Consider the following 18,978-nt stretch of genomic DNA (forward strand, 5'->3'; position numbering starts at 1 on the left):
TGCTGGGAGGGATTGAGGGCAGGAGGAGAAGGGGACGACCGAGGATGAGATGGCTGGATGGCATCACCGACTCGATGGACATGTGTTTGAGTAAACTCTGGGAGTTGGTGATGGACAGGGAGGCCTGGACTGCTGTGATTCATGGGGTCGCAAAGAGTCGGACACGACTGAGCGACTGAACTGAACTGAACTGATGAATAGACAATTAGATTGCTTTCTTATCATGACTAATTGTAAATAATGCTGCAATGAACAAAGGGGTGCATATATTTTTTGAATTAATGTTTTTAATCTTTTTGGAGAAACACTCAGTGAAATTGCTGGATCATATGATAGTTCTATTTAAAATTTTTTCAGGAAACTCCATACTGTTTTTCACAGTAGTCATATCAATTTGCATTCCCACAAATGTTGCACAAGAGTTCCTTTTTCCCTACATCCTTGTAAACACTTTTTATTTGTTGTCATGTTAATAATTGTCTATTCAGGTCCTCTGCTCATTTTTTGAGTTTTTTTGTGTTTCTTGTTGTTTATTTTTATGAATTCTTTGTATATTTTGGATATTAATCCCCTATCAGTTATATCACTTGCAAATATCTCTCCCATTCATTAGGCTGTCTTTTCATTTTATTGAGAGTTTCATTTGCTGTGCAAAAAAATTTTAGTTTGATGTAGTCCCATTTGTTTATTTTTGCCTTTTTTTTTCTTGCCTGAGGAGGCGTATCCCCCCAAAATATTGCTAAGACCCATGTTGATAATGTACTGGCTATATTTTTTTCCTAGGTATTTTTGGGGTTCAAGTCTCACATTTAAATCTTTACTCCATTTCGAGTTTATTTTTGTACATGGTGTGGAACAGTGGCCTGGCTTCATTCTTTTGCATGTAGCTGCCCAATTTTCCCAGTATCGTTATTGAAAAGGCAGTCTCTTCCACATTGTAAATCCTTACCTCCTTTGTCATAGCTTAGTCATCCATAGAGTGTAGCTTGATTTCTGGGCTCTCTGTTCTGTTCCATTGAGCTATATATCTGTTTTTGTGCCAGTATCATACTGTTTTGACTACTGTAACTTTGTAGTATAATTTGAAATCAGGGAGCTTGATGCCTCCAACTTTGCTCTTCTTTCTCAAGATCACTTTGGCTATTTGAAATCTTGAGTTTCCACAAATTTTAGGGGCTGCTCTGGTGGCTCAGAAGGTGGAGAATTTGCCTACAATGTGGGAAACCTGGGTTTGATCACTAGGTTGGGAAGATCTCCTGGAGGAGGGCTTGGCAACCTACTCCAGTATTCTTGCATGGAGAATCCCCATAGACAGAGGAGCCAGGCAGTCCACAGGGTCACAGAGAGTTGGACATGACTGAGCGACTAAGCACACACACACAGATTTTAGAATTATTTGTTCTAGTTCTGAGAAATGCCACTAGTTTTAAAATAAGGATTCCTTTGAATCTGTGGATTGCCTTAGGGAGTATGATAGTTTTAACTATTAATTCTTCCAATCCATGAGCATCTTTCCATTTGTTTTCTTGTCTTCAACTTCTTTCATCAATGTCTTATAATCTCTGAGTACAGTTAGCTGTTAGTGTATAGAAATGCAACAGATTTCTGTATGTTACTTTGTATCTTGCAATAGTTTTCTGGTGGTATCTTTAGGACTTTCTTTACTGTAGTCTGAAAACAGTGATGGTTTTACTTGTTACTTTCCAATTTAGACTCTTTTTATTTTATTTTTTCTTATCTGATTGTCATTGAATAAAAGTGGCAACAGTGGGCACATTTGTTTTGTTTCCTGATCTTAGGAGAAATGCTTTCAGCTTTCCACCATTGAGTTTAATGTTGACTAGGTTTGTCATATATGGCTTTTATTATGTTGAGGTATAATCTCTCAGTACCCATTTTGTTAGAAGTTTTTATCAGAAATGAATGTTGGATTTTGGCAGACTCTTTTTCTGCATCTATTGAGATGATCATATGACTTTTTTCCTTCAATTTATTAATGGGTATACCACATTGATTAATTTGCAGGAATTGAACCCTCCTAGTATCCCTGGAATAAATCCCACTTAATCATGGTATATGATTCTTTTAATGTGTTCTTAAATTTTGTTTGTTAATCTCTTGTTAAGGATTTTTGCCTCTATGTTCATCAGTGATACGGTCTTGTAATTTTCCTCTTTTCTTTGTGGTATTGTTGACTGAATTTGGCACCAAGATGATACGGACTTCATAGAATAAGTTCAAAAATGTTCTTTCCTCTGCAGTTTTTTGGGATTTGAGAAGGGTGGTATTAGTTCCTTAAATGTTTGGTGGAACTCACCTTTGAAGCTGTCTGGTTCTGGACTTTTGTTTTTTAGGACTTTTAAAAAAATTTTTGACTCAATTTAATCAATCTGTTTATATTTTCTAGTTTTCTGATTCAATCTTGGGTGATCATACATTTTTAAGAATTTATCCATTTCTTCTAAGTTGCTCATTTTATAATAATCTCTTATGATCCTTTGTATTTCTGTGGTTTGGGGTTAATTTCTTCATTTCTGATTTTACTTATATGAGCTTTCTCTTTTTTTTTTCTTGGTGAATCTAGCTAAAGTTTTACCAATTTTGTTTATTTTTTATAAGAACTAGCTCTTAATTTTACTGATCTTTTGCACTACTTTTTAAAATCTTTATTTCATTTTTTCTTCTCTGATCTTTATGATTTCTTTGCTTTATACTAAGTTTGAGTTTTGTAGGTTCTTCTTTTTCTAGTTCCTTTAGGTGTAAGCTTAGGTTGTTTTTGAGATTTTTCTTCTTTCCTGAGGTAGCTGTTTTGGCTATAAACTGATCACTCAGTTGGTAAAGAATCCACCTGCAATGCAGGAGATCCCAGTTTGATTCCTGGGCCGGGAAGATCTGCTGGAGAAGGGATAGGCTACTCACTCCAGTATTCTTGGGCTTCCTTTGTGGCTCAGCTGATGAAGAATCTGTCCACAATGCAGGAGACCTGGGTTTGATCCCTGTGTTGGGAAGATCTCCTGGAGAAGGGAAAGGCTACCCACTCTAGTCTTCTGGCCTGGAGAGTTTTATGGACTGCATAATCCATAGGGTCACAAAGAGTCAGATCTGACCGAGTGACTTTCACTTTCTCTTTTCCCTTATAGAATTGCTTTTGCTGTTTACTATGGGTTTTGAGTCATTGTGTTTCCAATTTCATTTGTCTCCATGTATTTTTAAAAAAAATTTCTTCCTTGATTCCTTCAGTGACCCATTGGTTATTTACCAGCATAATGCTTAACCTTTACATGCGTTTTGAGTTTTTTTAAAAATATATACTTTATTTCTTTACTGTTGTGGTTTACTCAAGTTCTCCTTTCCAACCTCTTGTCTTTCAAATACTAGCCAAACTTGAATGCCTAATACATGTCTCCTCATGTCCATGTAGGTGACCTTGATCATCCTGGCTTCCTTGCTGGAGATATCTCTACTCCTGTGGGCATCTGTAATACCTACTGTCTATATCATCCACATGGCACTAATTCCAAATTCTCCCTGATTCCTAGCACAGAACTTCAAAAACCCTTGGACTTTCTTGAGTGATAAGAGTGTCTTATGATATACATAATGAACCTCTTTGGGCCATGCTTGAGTTTCTGGTAGTAAGATTTGGAGAAAAAACAACCAGGTGCTTAGAAGTTGGAACTTTTAGCTCCACTCCCTGACCCTGGCGAGGGGAGGGAGAAGAGGTGGAGACTGAGCTCAATAAAATGGCCAATGATTTAATCAGGCATGTTTGTGCAATGAAACCTCAATTAAAAAAAATAAAAGCTCAAGGCAGCAAGGTTTGAGGAACTTCCTGGTTGATGCATATATCAATGACTCAGAGGGTCATGCACCTGACCTCACATGGACAGACGTTCCTATACATTATTGTATTGAATACCTTACGCTGGTTGTTCTGTCCTACTTTACACTTATTTGAGGTTTTAACCAAAATACAATGAGAATAGTCTCAGAACCTTAAAAAGGTGATACTAAACTGATAATCCTAAATGTATTTTCCTAAGTTCTCTGAGTCATTCTAGCCAATTATTGAACCTGAAATAGCATCGTAGGAACTTCTGAATTTGTAGCCAAGTCAGACAGAGTATAGGTCGCTTGGAGACCCCACTTGCAGCTGGCATCTGATGTAAGGGAAATCTGTTAGGGACTTTGCACTTTAGCTTATAGTATCTGATGCTAACTGCAGTTATTATTAGAATTGAATTGAATTGTGGGACTCCCAGTTGGTATCAGGGAATTAGCATCAGAACACAGAATTACCCTGTGTAATTAAAATACACACGATATCTTAATGTTGTCTTATTTATAGTGTTGATTATCATCGAGCAGAAATGACATCAGCATCTCAAGATGAGGAAGAGAGCAATTATAGCAGTATGATCATGTCCACACCAGTCAATCTGATCAAGTTGATTGGTGGTCAGTGAAGTAATCAACACATTTTAGTATGAGCATTCTGTCTCCCCAGCTGGATTGTGTGCTTGTGGAAGTCAAGTCTCCATTTCCTATGTCTTCATATTTCAAACCATGCTTCGTGAATTATCTTAAAAAATTCTAAGGACTAATGACACACTTTATGGTTGATATGATGATGTACAAATAAGTACTTATTAATTATAATATTCATTTTTTTCATTTCATGCCTACTTAACAATCTTGTTTCTACAGATATTACTTTCATATTTTTTTCTTTCCTTATTTCACAAATAGGAAAAGATAATCCATAGATAAGCCTCTTTCCTAAAATCTCAGCGTAAGTCAGGACCAGACCTGAAATTAAAAGTCTACCCCATTTGGGCTTCATTTGTGACTTAGCTTATCACACCCTCTTTAAGTATTAAGAGCTACTGGTCCTTCTTAGTTCCAATAATTCTATGAATGATAATAGACAGTGATATAGCCGTTGAAGTTCAGAAACAGATTCTATTATTCACAGGAAGCTTGTCATTCACTTTTGAATTGTTCATTTAGCCTTATGTTTATGCTAGTAATTAAACTCATTTTGCCAAATTAAGTTGGTGAGTCACTTATACTGATAGGAAATGTTAAGAATCTAGCTTAAGACACATACTTTTAAAAAGGAAAAGAAATAGACTTCAAGCATTGACAAAACAGAAACACTTTTAAAAAATCTTGAGTATATAGAAATAACTGTATTGCCTCTCTAGCAGGTTAAAATTTAGTTAGCTCTGTTGAATTGCAGCTAGACTCACTCTTTGTCTTTTTCATATTTTATATCAGAACTGAAACAATAACTTTGAAACCAGAGGAGTTTCTAATGACTTTGAGGGATACCAACTAACAATTTATTTCAGGAAGGAGAACAGAAGAGATGTATGGCTTTAATTGATCTGATTTAATGTTACTCTTCAGAAGTAATCACTTGCTTTTCTAATACACCACACTTTTACTTTATTACTAACAGAATCTCTGAAAATGACAGCAACTGGAGTTAAGGAAGAGTCATTACGGTAACATTCCACTTGACAACATGCAATCATGTCCATCAAGAGCTTTAAATTGCCCTCAGAAGTGTGGTAGGAAGCATCAAGGTTTATTTAACCTAATGCTGAGTACTAACAAGCTTGATAATAAACTTGCATGAACAGGCTGATTCTCAGCACATTTCCCTAAGAGTTTTATCTAAAATGTCAAACATGGACATAAAGGATTGTTTCCTGGAGTCTAAAGTTTAGGCATACCTGTGAGGCTTTCTTTGAGTCAAAGCAGAGATTTTTGTGAAAATTTTGCAGTTAAGCAACCAGTGGCTCAGTGGGTGGAGAATCCATCTGCAATGCAAGAGACCCAGGAGACATGGGTTTGATCCTTGGGTTGGGAAGATCCCCTGGAGGAGGAAATGGCAACCCACTCCAGTATTCTTGCCTGGGAAGTATCTCTTGCCTTCTCAGTCCAAAGGATGGCAAATAGTTGGGCACAATTGAGTGACTAAGCATGGACATTGCAATTAAGAGAAAGTCCATGGTCCCTTCTTTCCAGAAGACTCCTGGATAAGTAGGGATGTCTGTTCCACATAAGCTTTGGTATGGAGGACTTGGGGACTTGAGTGTTTAAGAGAAGACCTCAGAGATTGGCCTGATTTTGATTACATCAATAGTATTTAATTCCAGGGGAGTCTAGAACAGTTATTTTTTGAGACCCACTTAGAGCCATTCCAAAATTCCAGAATTCACAGTCCAGACCAATCTAGACTCTTCTAATTCAGGAATGATATGGCCTGCTGTAAGTCCACCCTCCTGGGGCCACAGGAGAACTGATGGAAGCTTGGTTAGAAAAAAAGTTGACCTGTTATAGAAAAAAGGCATGGTTGTGCCTGTAGCAGTGTGGACCCCAAAGCAGTTTTTCTCTTTTGTGGGAAAGAGAGAACCAATAATTCAGCCCCCAGCACAGTGGTTGGCAGGGTGGGCTCTGGGGGTAGATAACCCTGGTTTGTAGGCCTCCACTGACATGCGTGTGCATGCTTAGTCACTCAGTCATGTCTGACTCTTTGCAACCCCACACATGGTGGCCCACCAGGCTCCTTTGTCCATGGGATTCTCCAGGCAAGAATACTAGATGGGTTGCCATTTCCTTCTCCAGATGATCTTCCTAATCCAGGGATTGAACCCACATCTCCTGCATTAGCAGGTGGATTCTTTACCACTGAACCAACTGGGAAGTCCCCACTGACAGGTACTAGACTCTTAATCAAGTTGCTTTTACTCTCACTGTCTCAAGATTTCTCATTTGCAAAACGTAGCAATGGCTTTTCTTAATTGATATTTAATTACATGATCAATGAAATAATGGTTTTTAAACTTCTGGCAGTCTCTGAAACCTAGAAAGTGCTCAGATAACAACCAGAAAGCACTGGTGTGCTGGGTGAGGTCTGTGCATTTTATATATGTAACTCATTTAATTTTCATGCATGAATTACTGCATTCCCATCTTATAGATGAAGAAACTGAGGCACATACAGACTAAGTAGCTTGTTCAAGATCACACAGCTGGCAAGCAGCAGATCACCACCACCCATTTTAAGCTATGGCTCCGATTTTCTGCTGCTTATCTAATTAACCATGATTTTCTGCTGCTTATCTAATAAATAAATGCGATGTCTTATTATTGTTATTTTCCTTCCTGTAAGTCTTTCCAACTCCATGACACTGACATGACCTCCATTGTCTCAGCTCTTTTGTTTGAGGAGAAGCAGCAGTTGTTCCTCCCTATTGGTAAACCAGGGTAATCCATGACAAGTCACTTATCATTTGCATGATTCTCAAGGTGAAGGAAAAATAGTAGCCAGAAGACCTCAGTGGCTTTCTAACTGGTGAGGCTGGAAGAAGAAACAGGAAGTGCATAGCCTACCTCTTCTTCTCTTTTAGGTGGAAGCTGCTGAGAAGTGAGCCCTCCTCAGTGCTGCTCCTCTCTGGGTTGTATGACAAGACAGATCTGCTCTGGGAGTCTACCCCTCCCTCCACCCCCACCCCGCACCCACAACAGGGCAGAGAAGCTTCTAATTCTGGAGAAGACAAACCTGCTGTGTCAGAATGCCTTCTGGCCAACATTGCTGTGTTAAGTCACCTCCTCTGTTAATATCTTTATTGGTGCATGCTAAGTTGCTTCAGGCATGTCCAACTCTTTGTGACCCCATGGGCTGTAGCCCACCAGTCCATATCTGACTGTGATGTCCTTCCTCTTCCCAGGCAAGAATACTGGAGTGCCGTGCCCTCCTCCAGGGAATCTTCCTTGTGTCCTCTATCTCCCTAACATCTCTATCTATGTCTTAATTTATTTGCGCTTCAAGTGAGGAAAAAAAAGACATTCATTATTGAGTACCTCTGATTTCTGACTTTCAAAAAGATATTGACTGTTGACTCTTCCCCAAGGGCCCTCTGATTTTCCTGCTGAAATTGATGAGTTTATACTGATTCATTCGCATCATTCTCTCATCATCCTCTGATGGTCCATTATTTATCAGGGTGACTGTGGACTAAAGGAGATGACTCTCATATAGACTTTGAATATGTTAAAGCTCAGTCAATGAGTGGGAAGAATTTAATTTAATCATCATTTCATCCTCTGCATGTGAAATATGCTATAAAGAGATGTCAGTGAGTATGCTCATAATTACAAATGTATTATTTTAACTTATTATTTTAATGCTAAAGGAACTTGTTAAGTACACTGTCATCAGACATCTGATAAGAATGAAATGAGTATTAAAGTAGAACAAGTCTATGCAACATGAGATGCATGCCAGTTAACCAATTTATAAATAAAGAAAAGATGAAGTGGAAGGAGACCAAGTTCAAAGACATACTGCCCATTGATGGCCAAGCTGGATGTAGATGGGGGTTTTCAATGTACTGAGTAAGCCCATGATGTTCTATCTAAACAACATACAGCACAGCTCACATCTTGACCACTTTTAAATTCAGGACTCCTACAATAATATCATCTGTTCAGTTCAACTGGGCAAATATTTAGTTGACTCAAGCTTTCTATATGTTCTATATGCTCTATGTTCTCTTTGGGCAAAAGAGCAATGAACTGAACAAATATGGGTCATAACATCATGGAAAACAATGGAAAGAACCCAACTACTCTTGTTAGTAAAATTGTTAGCAAAGAAATATTTTCTAAAATTAAAAGTGCCATTATTTAAATATATGTACTATGATTTTTATTACTTTGTTTCTTACAATAGGAAAAAAATAAGAAAAAAATCATGAGCTTTCATCAACAGGAAATGGTTTCATGAATTATTATACTTTTACTCTATGGAATATTATGCAATTGATGGAATGAGATAGATGTATTTGAAGAGATTGGAACAATGTGATGATATTAAGAAAAATTAGTTATGTGTACAATTCCATTTTTGTAAAAATAAAACAGTAGGAGCAGTGGTATTCATATGTATATTGTACATGTTATTAATAGTTTAGCAAAGAAATAAGTAAGGAAGAAGTGTCGGCTCAGTTGTGTCCAACTCTTTGCGACCCCATGGACTGTAGCCTGCCAGACTTCTCTGTCCATGGAATTCTCCAGGCAAGAATACTGGAGTGGTTGCCATTTTCTTCTCCACAGCATCTTCCCAACCCAGGGATTGAACCCATGTTTCTTGCACTGACAGGCAGATTCTTTACTAGCTGTGTCAACTAGGAAGCCCAAGTAAGGGATGTGCATACCAAATTTTTAACAGTGGTTACATCAGCTGGGCAAACTTTTGAATTGTAATTCAGAGGAATAGCAGTTTTAATAAGAGCATTGACCCAAATGAAAAACACTGAAAAAACATTGTGAAAAAGCAATGTTAAGTAGAAAAAAAAATAGACTACATCTAGACTAAGAAAAATAAACAGGATTATTGAAGAGATGAACATGTCAAGATGTTAATATTTGCCTCAGGATAGAATAATGATCATTATAAGTAAATTTTTCTCTCCCTCTGGGCACTTTTATGTATTTTCTATATTTTCTACAGAAACATGCATTAATGTAACAATCAGAAAGAAATACAGTTATATAGAAGATGTTTGTGCCCTTTGACTTAATTCCAATCTTAAGTTTCTTGCTGAAAATAGAACATATGAGAAGAATCCAAATAAAAACAATTTCTTTAAAAAAGTAATTATGAGGTGAAACTATGCCCTTATTTCAGAATTACTTATTTAAAACTGTTTTTCTGTAACTTATTTTTGGATTTTCCAGTGCATTCAACAGAATTATTGGAATCTTCTATCCACTTCAATAAAGTAGAAGTTTATCTTTGAGCTCATTTCTGTGTTCCAGTTCCAGTCATTCTGGGTAAGGCCCACTCCACATTGATCTATGATAACATGATATAAATTCATAGAAAAAACAAACACATCCCTCAGAAATCACACCAGTATTTTCCCTCTAGATATAACTGTTTAAGAAGAGGCATGCTCTAAAGTCAACCCCAAAATAATCAATAATGAGAATGCTTCCTGTGTAAAAAATTTATATTCACTGAGAAGCTTAAAGCTTGAATAATTGCTTACCATGTGAGTGTGAATTGTGAGGCTAAAGCAGACAATCCATTTGGTAAACACTATTGATTGCCCACCATGGTTCCTCTTCTCATTTCTGGGAAGTGCAGAGGCAGATGTAAATAGAAATTACACCAGGTGTGGTCGATGGATGCCCAGACCACTTCTGAGGCACTTGTGCTGAGCACCAGCGAGTGGGGACCGAGAGAAATGAAATACACAGGAAAATGCAAGGCTTTAGTTCCTAAATTGAATATCTATGCTGTTAAAACCTGGCCATGGAGCAGGAAGACCTGAGATGGAATTCTGGTTTTACTAAACTTGAACATGTCAATTAACCTCTGAGCAGTGAATCTCTGATTTGATCCATGCTAAACTGAAAAAAGCTTAAAACAAACAAAAAAACCCACAAGCTAAGCCTTTACAAAGTTATTGTGAGGATTAAGGGAGGGGTTTATGTGAAATTTAATAAATAAGATGAACAAATCAATAATCAAGGGCATGTTACATCATTTGGGACACATATTGTGTCTTCTACTTGGTCATTCCCCATTAAATATTTATTAAGTTTATTTGGTGAGTCAGGACATATACTGGTGATAAAGTGATGTTTTGACAGCTATTTTCATTAGAAAAACCAAGGTTCCCTGGGAAAGGTAAAATTAAATGGCAGTTACACTGTGGGACAGCCACAAAATACTAAACATTGTGCAGCCTCAGAGCCAGTAGGATAATATGTGGTCACTGATTCAACCTTCTACTTATGGCTGGTATTTATGTTCTCATCTATTCTGTCCTAGAAAACCAATTCATTGATTCAGTGTGCCTCATTGATTCAGTTATTCAGGCGGGAAATATAATTTGAGAACTGCCTATGCTTTGGACACTCTACTAAGAGTTGTTGATTATGGTAAGGAAAGACAAACCACTCCCTGTCCTTATAGAGTTTACAGTGTGGTGATACTTTCAAACTGTGGCGCTGGAGAAGACTCTTGAGAGTCCCTTGGACTGCAAAGAGATCAACAGTCAATCCTAAAGGAAATCAACCCTGAATATCATTGGAAAGACTGATTCTGAAGCTGAAGCTCCAATACTTTGGCCACCTGATGTGAAGAACTGACTCATTGGAAAAGGCCCTGATCCTGGGAAAGTTTGAGGTTAGGAAGAGAAGAGGGCGACAGAGGATGAGATGATTGGATATCATCACTGTCTCAATGAACATGAGTTTGAGCAAACTCTAGGAGATAGTGAAGGACAGGGAAGCCTGGCATGCTGCAGTCCGTGGGATTGCAAACAGCCGGACATGCCTTAGAGATTGAACAACAACAACAAATTGTCATCTAATCACACAAACCATTGTAATTACGACAGTTGCTGGGAAGAATAGATAAGTAATTCTACAGGAGCCTGTTAATTTCTGTGCTTGGTTTAGTCAGAGAGGTCATGAGAGATTTCTCTGAGTAGAAGGTGTACGGACTTAAATTCAAAGGATGAATGCTGTACAGTAGAAACTAGCACAACTTTGTAAAGAAACTATACTCCAATAAAAATTTTAAAATAAATTAAAAAATAAAACATTAAACCACACAAAAAATACAATTATGATATGACTACCTTCTGAATTGGCTGTGAACTTGGATAGGTAGAGAGTATTTAAAAGTAATGAATATTTTAAGTAGGAGAAGGCAATGGCACCCCACTCCAGTACTCTTGCCTGGAAAATCCCATGGACGGAGGAGCCTGGTGGGCTGCAGTCCATGGGGTTGCTGAGAGTCGGACACGACTGAGCGACTTCATTTTCATGCATTGGAGAAAGAAATGGCAACCTACTCCAGTGTTCTTGCCTGGAGAATCCTAGGGGCGGGGGAGCCTGGTGGGCTGCCATCTATGGGGTCACACAGAGTCGGACGCGACTGAAGTGACTTAGCAGCAGCAGCAGAATATGTTAAGTAGTTCTTTTTTGGCAATTCAAAAAGAATATGCTATTATCGCTAGAGGGGAAGGTAATGTAATAACTATGCTGTTTTTTGCAACTTCTGTGAATCTTAAATTATTCCAAAGTAAAAAGGTATTAGTCGTATTCAAAAAGGTAAACAAATAAATATTTTCAAATATCAAAAAGAAGAAAACCCTAGCAGAAAACAAAGAATGAATAGTAGTGGCCAGAAGATGAATATAAGAGAGAAAAACATTCTAGGCAGGGGTAACAGCTTGTGTGAAGGCCATACATGCAAAGGAGCATTGCAGTCTGTGAATGTCTGAATCTCAGAGTTGGGGGCTGATAGAAGATGAGGCTGGAGAGGTTCATATGAGCTGGAAACCACACAAGTCTTGAGCGCTGCGTGAGGGATTAAGGTTTGGATTAGGATTCACAGGGTTTCTGAAGAGCAAATAATGATTGTAAAGAAGCATGTCATGACCAGATCTGTACTTTGAGAAAAAAGAAATCAGTCTCATTGCATTTGGAAAAATTGACCAGAGATGGGCCAGGGTTGGTGTATTAGTTTTCTACGGCTGCTGAAAGAAATGATCACAAATTAGGCATGTAAAACAGTATCGCATTTTTTGTAGGTTGGAGGTTAGGCCCAGCAAGGCTTAGAGGAGTTCTCTGTTCAGGATCTCACCAGATAAGGATCAAAGTATCGGCGTGGCTGAGGTTCTCATCACAAGCTCACAGGTTGTTGGAATTTGTCTCTTTCTCACCTCCAAGCTCCTCTGGTCTTTGAGCCCATAATTCCTCCAGGTCAAGTCCAATCTTTCCAACTTCCCCTTCCGCTACCTCTCTCTTATTTCCTCCTCTGTCTTGGGCTGGTGGGAAGCTCCACTTGAAAGGGTGCATGTGATGCTGTTGAGTTCACTTGGATAATCCAGGATACTCTCTCTATTTTAAAGCCAAGCTCATGAACAACTTTCATTACATCTGCAGAGGCCATTTGCCATGTAATATGAGTTGAATCCCCAAGGACAGAGGAGCCTGGTGGGCTACAGTTCCTGGGGTCACAGAGTCGGATACAACTGAGTGATGAAGCACAGCACAGAAGTTATTTGTAGTCATGACACTGGGGACAAAGGTCATGGCCCAAATTCTGCCTGCTACACTTGATATTCCCAGGTAACTCAGTGGTAAAGCATCCTCCTGCCAATGCAGGAGACACAAATTCTATCCCTGGGTTGGGAAGCTCCCCTGGAGGAGGAAGTGGCAACCCTCTCCAGTTTTCTTGCTTGGGAAATCCCATGGACAGAGGAGCCTGGTGGAACTACAGTTCATGGGGTTGCAAAGAGTTGGACACGACTGAGAGACTGAGTACTGTAATCTCTACACTTGATATAGGGACACCAGTTAGAAAGTTATTCTAATAGTTCAGGCAAGAGAGGTTGATTATCAGGACAAAAGTAATGTTGAAAGATATGGGGAGAAGTGTCTGTGTTAAGTGAATCTTGAGAAAGAAGGGAGAGAAAGGTATAAAGAAACATTCTGAGGTCTTCTTGCTTACAGAGTTGGATGGGTTGGGAGCTCACTACTTAATGCAATTCGCTCCATTTTTGGACAGTTCTCATCATATATTCTCCTTCCCTGGACCTTGAACCTTACTGCCCATTTCCAGCCCTTCTCTATCCTGCATTTCAAACTTAACCCGCTTATTCTTTTCTGCATAGAGACAGCACCCCTCCAAACACTCTTGGCCTCCTCCTATTTTTGAGAACAAATACCGAAGATCTGTTTCTCTAGTAATGTGTTTCTGAGCATAGATAATGTATACATATGGCTTACAGAAATCCATTCAATACCAACATCTAAATCTAAGATAGTATATCCCAACCTTAGAACTAATCATGATTTATAAGTTATGGTTTATTCATCTTGATTATTTCAATGTATGTATTTTTTACTGAAAGATAAAAATATGCTCTTGTACAACTGAATTATTTTCCTTAGTGATATTTGTTGGCAGTCCTTACATGTCACCATACATAGATTTTCTGGTTTGTTTAAAGAGTAGCACAATATTCTCTTTTTAAATGGATGTGCCATAATTTATTTAACATGTCACTTATAGAGTGGCCAGTTTTTGCTGTTATAAGCAATGCTGTAATCCATATCTAGGTGCAGATGTCTTTGGCCAGTTGTATGACATATCTTTAGGCTAACTTTCTAGAATTGGAATTCTTAGAATAAAAATTATATATGTTCAAAATTTTAATTATATACATTTAAAGTTATAACTGTTTCTGTAAACTGTCCTTCAGAAAGACTGTTGCTATATCTGCTGCTGCTGCTGCTAAGTCACTTCAGTCGTGTCCAACTCTGTGCGACCCCATAGACAGCAGCCCACCAGGCTCCGCCGTCCCTGGGATTCTCCAGGTAAGAACACTGGAGTGGGTTGCCATTTCCGTCTCCAATGCATGAAAGTGAAAAGTGAAAGTGAAGTAGCTCAGTTGTGTCTGACTCTTAGTGACCCCATGGACTGCAGCCTACCAGGCTCCTCCGTCCATGGGATTTTCCAGGCAAGAGTACTGGAGTGGGGTGCCATTGCCTTTTCCAGTTGCTATATCTATATATAAATCTAGGATGGTCAGGTGGAGAAGGGCTATGACTTCAGTTAAAACAAAAGGAAATCCTCTCAATGAAAAAAACTGAGATTAGATCAAGATTATCTCCTAAAGTAGTTTCGAAAATGTAAGATTTAACAAATAGAAACATTTGTCCCAGTGCTTCTGGTACTGTGTTATCTACTGAGGACACTATAATGGTATTGGAATAATTCAAAGAATAGGAATTGAGTCCTTTCCTCAAGGATCCCTTAGCCTGCTCAGTAAACATGAGGCTAGTGCAAAGCATTAAGGGAACATAGTGGGAGACCGATGAGTTCAAGGAAACTTTCTCATTTGAGCTGAGCCATTTTGATGAGCAGAATTTTGGAGGAAAAAAGTTCTTGTGGGATAGTACCCAGTCATTAAAAAAAAAAATGTAATTCTGCCATTTGCAGCAATGAGGATGAATCTAGAGAATATTATACTCTGTGAAATAAATCAGACAGAGAAAGACAAATACTGTATGACATGACTTATATGTGGAATCTAAAAAATAAAACAAATGCCTGTATATAGCAACACAGAAACAAATTTACAGGTACAGAGAATAAACTAGGGGTTACCAATGGGAAAGGGAAGGTGGGGGAGGAAGATAGGGGTATGGGATTTAGAGATACAAAGAGCTATGTATAAAATAAAGAAGCTGCAAGACTATATCATTCAACATAGGGAATATAGTCAGTATTTCATATTAACTATAAATACAGTATAATCCATGTGGATTAGATTTTGAAGGTTAAATGTTGACATACTATTGAAATGTGAATTTCTTCATATGCCAAAGGCAATCAACCACTCAGTTGTCCCTGTGGTTTATAAAGGTTGCTAGGAGTGACTGCTCTCTTCCAAAGAATTCCAAGACTTTGGACTCAGTGGAAAATTATTTCAAAGTGACAGCTACTGATCAAATGAACAACTCCACTTATTTACTTTATGATATTAAAATATGAGGTTGTGCTATCTCTTTCATCTGTAAGGCTTTCTTTTACTTCAAAAAGAATATTATAAACAAAAGTACTTCATAGGATGTGGAGATGAAAACAAGTTATGAAACCAGTTTATATGTGACAGTTTAGGAAGAATCATATGAGATGAAAAAATAATTCTTTTTTAGTTAAAAAATTCCATATTTACCCACAAGTGTATAGGTGGGGAAACAATGGAAAGACTTTATTTTCTTGGGCTCCAAAATCACTACAGATGGTGACTGCTGCCATGAAATGAAAACATGCTTGCTCCTTGGAAGAAAAGCTATGACCAACCTAGACAGCATATTAAAAAACAGAGACATTACTTTGCTAACAAAGGTCCATCTAGTCAAAGCTATGGTTTTTCCAGTAGTCATGTATGGATGTGAGAATTGGACCATAAAGAAAACTGAGCACTGAAGAATTGATGTTTTTGAACTGTGGTGTTGGAGAAGACTCTTGAGTCCCTTGTCCTGCAAAGAGATCAAATCAGTCAATCCTAAAGGAAATCAGTCCTGACTATTAACTGGAAGGACTGATGCTGAAACTCCAATACTTTGGCCACCTTATGCAAAGAGGTGACTCACTGGAAAAGACCCTGATGCTGGGAAAGATTGAAGGCAGGAGGAGAATGGGATGACAGAGGATGGGATGGTTGGATGGCATCACCGACTCAATGGACATGAGTTTGAGCAAGCTCCGGGAGTTGGTGATGGACAGGGAAGCCTGGCATGCTGCAGTCCATGGGGTTGCAAAGAGTTGGACACGACTGAGCAACTGAACTGACTGACTGACTGTATAATTACTGTCAAGTTGTTTTGGATTTTAAATCATCTTTAATTAGGTGGTCATATGGTCAGCTCAAATATTCCATAGTTTTATTGGACCTACACAGTTATTCTTAATTGTAAAGTAATCTTTGTTCCTATCAAATCAGAGTAGTGGAGAACTATTAATTACTCCATTTAGTTTTCCAATAAGTTCATATTTTTTTCACTCTGAATATGAATGTGTATCTATTTAGTAGAGAAACAAATGGAAACATAGAAAATCAGAATAGAAAGTCCACAATGAAGTCTACCTAATTAAATTTGAAAAGTAATCTGATAAAAACTTAAAGAAAATATTTAGAAATCACTAAATTGGCTTTATGTATTATAATTAGTCTTCCCTTGTTAAACATTAAAAATAGTTCGGAATAAGAAAATAAAGTTAGTTTCTTAAATAGGCTATTTCTTTTTTCAACTAAACACTTTTGTAAAGCCATCATTTCTTCTGTGAAAGTAGAAAGTCTAACTGTATTTTAAACCCTCTTCAGGGTTATGCCCCATAGCATATGAATAAATGGTAGTAGTAGTCTTTAATTAGGAAAATTTGATTATCTAAATCATTAGTTCATGTTGCTATCGATATTAATAAAAAGAGCATAAATGTTAAAACTTACAGTAACAAACGTTTTCTTACATTTGATCCAGGTTACTAAGTCAATCCCACACTAAAAGCACAGTTACAGGGTCAGGGACATAAATGATGGGGAGGGAACAGACAATGACTCACCAGTGATGAAAACACAAATATTTATTCATCCCCACCATAGCTGAAAAATACATTGATGACTGAGTGATTTCAAAATAGCAGTCTCCCTCCTACAGGGTCATTGGAGATGATCAAGCACACACGTTCTTCTTTGCTATCAAGTATTCCCTTCTCTTTCATTCCCCTTCTACTTCTACCTTCTGCCCTGTCAGTACCGACCTATCTGTGGTCCTTTAGCTATTACCCCCAAAATGGGTGGATCAGTATTGCTCATCCTTCATATGTCAGCAGCTGTGTCACACTGGTCTTCTGGGAAGCCAATGGCAAGGGTGCAAGAGGTTTATTCGGGGGTGTTGTCTATGGAGAAAACAAAGAAAGGGAGTAGGAACAGATGGGGGTGGGGGGAGCCTCTAACTGCCGTGCAGCCCTGACAGCTGAAAATGGAAAAGGAGGAGGAAGCACTGGTACCCAGAACCACAGAGAACAGCCAGGGTGGAGACAGTCTCAGTCAGAACGATGGGAAAAAGCTGAGACAAAGTTTCCCACCGAAGAGCTTCCTTGTGATCACGATGGGGAGCTTTAGGGTGTTCACCACTGGGCTGAACTCAAAGGAGTGACTTCTGGAGACCATCAGTCATCTCTGCTCCCCAAGAGATTTTCCTTCTCTTGCTTTTTAAAAGTTGATGTATAGTTGATTTACTGGTGGGGCTTCCCAGATAGTTCAGATGATCAAGAATCTGCCTGCAACGTGCGAGACTGGGCTCTATCCTTGCGTCAGGAAAATCTCTTGGAGAAGGAATTGACAATCCATTCCAGTATTCTTGCCTGAAAAATCCCATGGACAGAGGAGCCTGATGAGCTACAGTACATGGGGTCTCAAAGAGTTGGACATGACAGAGAGATTAACACTTTCACTTACTTTTCATAGTTGATTTACAGTATTTTGTTGCAGTATTCAGTTGTACAGCAGTGATTCAGTTAGATATAGTCTTTGTTCTCAATTCTTTTTCACTATAGTTTATTACAGGATATTAAATATAGTTCCCTGTGCTATACAGTGAATCCTTGTTATTTTTTACATGTGGTAGTGTGTGCCTCTTAATCTCATACTCTCAATTATCCCTTTCCCCTTTCCCTTTGGTAACCATAAAATTATCTTCAATGCCTAAGAGATTTTCTTAAGTGGAGACCTGAGAGGGGCATTCCTATGACTCCACCAGAATTATCATCCTTATTCTGGACCAGCTCATGGTGTGTCCCTATCTGAAAGTCTGTAAGAACTCCCTGTTGGCTACAGAATAATGTCCAACGTGCAACCTTGATGTGGGATTCATTTACCTTGTCTGCTTTTAACATACTCACCCTGGTTCCTGTTCTCCAGTCAGACAACTCCACACCATTCCTCAGTGCTCCAAAGCAGTGTGATGTCTCTGAGATTTGCTCCAGCTGGTCTTCTACGTGCGTACTCAGCTGCTCACGATAGCACTCATCTTTCCACATCCACACCGACTGCTTCTCCTCTGAAGCATCTTTCATGAATCATCCATTCAGGATGTAGATGAGCAAGCAAGCACCTTCTTTGTCATCAAGCATTCCCTTCTCTCTTACTTCCTGTATACCTTCCCCTCTGCCCTGCCTTTATTGAGCAGTCTGTGATCTTTTAGCACATTTCCCTCGTGCCACACATCCTATGCAGTTGTTTATTTGCCATACATTTCTTTTATACTTTATTTTACATATTTTCTTCAAAGATTTAGTGGACAAGGACTATGTTTCTAGGACCCTTCTGGAGTCTTATGTATGTTATTTGTAATCTGATAAAAATT

Source organism: Capricornis sumatraensis, chromosome 11, assembly GCF_032405125.1.
Source record: "Capricornis sumatraensis isolate serow.1 chromosome 11, serow.2, whole genome shotgun sequence".
Taxonomy (NCBI): domain Eukaryota; kingdom Metazoa; phylum Chordata; class Mammalia; order Artiodactyla; family Bovidae; genus Capricornis; species Capricornis sumatraensis.